The following is a 4,914-nucleotide window of genomic DNA, read 5'->3' as shown; positions in this document are numbered from 1 at the left end:
CAACCCCACTTCTGACCTTGTGAGGAAACATCATTGATAAAGCAGCAGAATATAATTGGGCCTAGGAAGCTCCTTTGCAGAAATCCTGCTGTAACATTGTGAGGCTGAGGTGTTTGACCTCCAGTAACCACAATAACCTTCCCTTGTACAAAATTATTCTGGCAATTGCTGAGTTTCCTCAAGTCCTATTGATTCAAAGTTTTACTAGGACTTCTTGGTCACCCAGCTGAATGCTGCCTGAAGGGCACTCTCACTTTTTTGCTGAAATTTAGCCTTTTTGTCCGTGTTTGAACTGACTGAGGAGCAGAGTGGTCCTTCTAGAATCCCAGTTCCACATTGGTGTGCAGGTTATTGGCAGGTAGTAGCTCTTGGTAACAGTACCTCAAGGTTTTGACCTGTTCCATTGGCTATGGAATTACTTAGCTCTGCCTATACTGGCCCCTTCCATCATTTAGCATTCATGAGGTCCTGCATTATAGCTTCACCAGGTAAGCATCTCATTTTCAGATCCTCTCAGTGCTGCCTTTCGCATAATTCTCTACACTTAGAGCAGATTTTTTACACAGAGAGTGGTGGGTGCCTAGAACTCGTTGCCAGGGGAGGTAGTGGAAGCAGATATGCTATTGACTTTTAAGGGGCTTCATGACAAATACAGGAATAGATGGGAATAGAAGGATATGGTCCCCAGAAGGGTAAGGGGTTTTAGTTAAGTCAGGCAGCATGGTCAGTGCAGGCTTTGAGGGCCGAAGGGCCTGTTCCTGTGTTGTAATGAACATTGGTTATGTGACAATGATAAGGAATGCATAACGAGAGCCATAAATAGAGAATAGTCACTGACGTATTGAGCAAAAAATCTGGTAAGGATTTTTTAGTGTAATTGTCTATAACTTTGAGATGTCCATGGTCATGAAAAAATGTTTTGTAGGTGCAAGCCCTTATTGCATTTATGAAGAAGTTGGAGTTTGCTGCCACATAGTTTGAAGCAGATAACATTAACTCATTTGATGCACGAAGGGAATAGAGGCATTCAGGGTAGGGTGGCATTTTGCTGTCAATTTTGAGTATAATGCTTGGAGCAGAAAAGGAGGAAGTAACTGATAAATTGGTGAAAGGTAAATTAGAAAATTGCCTGATGTGATTTAAAATCAGATGTATTTAAAAAGGAGTAACAACATTTCCAGGGAATACAGATCAATTAGCTTAACACCAATAGTGGGGAAAATAATGGATTCTTTACTCAAAAGTGTAATAGAGAAACATCAAGGTGATGAAAATATAATAACAGCAGTGAGTAGCAATTTCAAAAGGGAAGATGATACTTGATCAAACATTTTGAATTACTTGAAGAAGCAACAGAAAGGTTGAATAAAGATAATGCAGTGGATGCAATGTATTTAAATTTCCAAAATGCCTTTGATGAGATACTGTATAGAAAATGTTTCATTGTGGGTTCAGGGTCTAGATGGGGTTTCTTTAGAGTTTGCCTGTTCTGAAGAATGCTGAGTCAAAATATTTTATGAATGACTAAAAGCTAAGAAATATTGCTGATCATGAAATGTTTCCTTAACTCAAAATGTTGGTGAAGTATAAGATTAATTGGAGTGTATTCTGGCAATACTCTTGCATTTTCATGCACTCATCACCCTGCTGTTGTGCTTGTTTAATCTTGTAGTCTTTTCTCAGTGAGTGATAACTGTTTGGTTGTGTCCGATGTATATATGTTCACTTCTTCAATAACATTTAAATGTTCCAGCTTCACTCCTCCACTGGTTTTCTTGATAATACATCGACAAGGGAATTTTCATAGTTACTTCATTGCAGTGTTAATGTAAACTTACTTGTGATATAATAAATCAACTTCAACTTAAACTGTTGTCTGGTGCTTCCCTTGAATGTACTCGGTAAATGATTCATATCTCATAAGTGTTAATCTAAAATGTTAGATCCTAGATGGTATATTTTGCAACTTCCTTTAGGTTTAGAAGAATGATCAAAGAGTTGTGGTCAGTTTCAGTTTTAAACTTAATCCATGACATTATCGGAGAACTTCTGGCAGACAGAACTGGCTGCTAATGCTTCTATCTCAATGGTTACGTGCCTCTTCTCTGTGTCCATGAGAGATCTTAATGCACAAGAAACTGGTCTGCTTTGTTCATCTTTTTGAACTTGAAAGAACACTGCACCCAGGCGTGATGCATCTGCTGTTACAATTGCAGGCAACAACTAGATCGTAGTTCATCTGAATTTCTGGTGGAATTAGGAGATTCTTGATCTTGTCAAAAGCATTTTATTGATCCATGTTCTAGTGCCATTGTGGACTGAATCAACAGCTGCCATCACAGCTTACTGATTTCCATCAAGTTTCTTGGAACCTGCCTATTTGCTTTACATAGAATCATAGATTCCTACAGAGCAAAAAAGGCCATTCGGCCCATTGACTCTGCACCGACTCGCTGACAGAGCCAGACCCAGGCCCTCTTCCTTGCCCTATCCCTGTAACCCCACACAGTTACCATGACTAATCTACGTAACCTACAAATCTTGGGACACTAAGGGGCAATTTAACATTGCCAATCTATTGAACCTGCACATCTCTGGAGTAAGGTCAGAGCATGTGGAGTCAGCAGAATGGAAAGCAATCAGGTTATAAATCAGAAAGCAGAAATAAAAGCCTGGATTCTCCCCAAAAAAACTTGAGCGCCCAACATGCAGGAAAGTGGGAGTATTTCAGCGTGAATCACTTGGACAAATAGGGGGTGGGGCCTATTCCCACTCAAAAGGCCAGCAGCATGGTGCTGAGTGGGCCACTGCACATATGCTGATCTGTCAGAGCTGAGATTGATACATACACAATGGCCCTCTACTGTCGGCTTCCCAATAGCTGATCTCTGATAGCTGGCCTGCCCCACAGCCCTCGTATCACTGGTCTTCCACACTCCCACCCACTATTCGCTGGACCTCCCCAGGCCTGCCCCAATCTCCCCACCCCACTCGGCAAGCCCCGACCACCCCTCTGCCCCAGCCAGCCCCCACCCCCTATCCTGATGACCAGGTCTGACCTCCTCTAGCCAGCACTGACTCCCCCCACCAACCTGATGGCCCGCCCTGATCATCACCTCCCTCCCTCCCTCTTCCACCAATCTCACTTGCAAAATGATGGTGGGTCCCGCATCTCACGACCACCCCAAATAGGTCCCGCTCCAAGTATGCACCACTGGGCATTGCCAAGGTGCCCAGTGGTCAGTGCTAGTTTTCCCCTAGGGCAATGTCAGGGTGCCAGGCTGGCACTGCTAGGTTGGCATTACCCAATGGGCACCCCCCATTACCCCTGACTTCCCAAGGGGGCCTCAATAGCCTCTGTTCCCTCTAATGAAGTCAAGGTGCCTGCTCAAGCAGCACAAGAAACTGTGGAGAGCTGGGAGAATCCTGGCCAAAATGAAGTTACTTAGATTGGCAAAAGATCAGACAAGGTTTGGTGCTGGAACAACTGTTGTTCACTATTTACATGATTTGTACATGATGATCAAAAACCTATTTCAAAATTTTGGAATGATACCAAATGAGGGTTGCAGTAAATACAGAGGAGCACTCCCAGGAAATACAGGCAGATAGTAATAAGTGGCAGAGTGAGTGTGCAACTGACAAATGAACTTCAACGTGGAGAAGTCTGTGGTAGTACATTTTGGTATGAAGAATTAGGAAAGCCCACATTCTCCTTGGAAAATAAATTGGGTAGAAGAAAAAGGGATCAGAGATGCAGAACAAATCTCTAAAAGTAGCAACACAAATGAATAAAACCATGAAAAAAAGCAAGCTATCCACTAGGTTCATTAAAAGAAGAATAGAATTGAAAAGCAGGAAATTTGTTAAACTTGTTAGAATTGTAGTTACTTGGCACATTCACAGTTCTGGTCTCCATATAATAAAAAATGGATATAAATCAGACACTGGGTAAGATGTAAAAAGATTTAGAAGAATGTAGCTGTGAGGAGAGGTTGATAATGCTAAGCCTGCTTTCTCTAAAAAAAACAGGTTGACCTGATAAATGCTTTTAGATTATGAAAGGATTTTGGTGTGTAATGATGCACTTTCACAGGCTTCATTGGAAACACAAAAGTTATTTCATAGAACCCAACAATACAGAGGGAAGCCATTCAGCCCATTGAGTCTGCACCCACCACAATCCATCCAGGCCCTATCCCCATAACCCTAAGCATTTACCCAAGCTAGTCCCCCGACACTAAGGGGCAATTTAGCTTGGCCAATCCACCTAACCGGAAATCTCTGCATATCTTTATTAATAAGAAAACTGTACAGCAACCCACATGGCTGCCTGGTCAGATGTGGCTTCTGCCTGAGGACCACACTACCTGGGATGATTACCCACTTGCAGTCCCCATCGATCCCCCTAGCAGGTGACTCTTACTCTGCTGTGTTGCCCTTAAAGGGACAATTGCCACAAGAGGTCCATTTGCTGGGGGAGATCAGAGTCAGGGATACTCACAAATAGATAATTCAGAAGCAACCTTTTTAATTCAACGTGAGAATGTGCAACTCAGCACAAGTATAGTTGAGATCTGAGTGGGAAAGGTATAAATAGAAGGACATATCTGAAGGTGAAGAGGGTTCGTGTTGGGAATGACAGTAGTATGGAGCAGTTGGGTCGAATGGCCTGTTTTGGTTGTGTAAATATGTTAATATTTTACAATAATTGCCCCTTTTTAATTGTGTTGCGTTTCCTGTTTCATTTTGTCCTTCCTGGAGCAACTTGTGACGTCAGCGCTCACCTGGCCCAGGTGCGGATCCACCGGGATCGGGATCGGGATCGGATCGGGATCTGGGATCCACTGGGAACGGGAGAGCGGCCACACTCCGGGACACAGCCCAGTGCAGGCGGCGGGTGGTCGGAGCGAG

This window comes from Carcharhinus amblyrhynchos, chromosome 24 (genome assembly GCF_965287045.1).
Source record: "Carcharhinus amblyrhynchos chromosome 24, sCarAmb.v2.hapA, whole genome shotgun sequence".
In the NCBI taxonomy this organism is placed as follows: domain Eukaryota; kingdom Metazoa; phylum Chordata; class Chondrichthyes; order Carcharhiniformes; family Carcharhinidae; genus Carcharhinus; species Carcharhinus amblyrhynchos.
The sequence above is the reverse complement of the archived record's forward strand: the minus strand, read 5'-3'. Positions refer to the sequence as shown.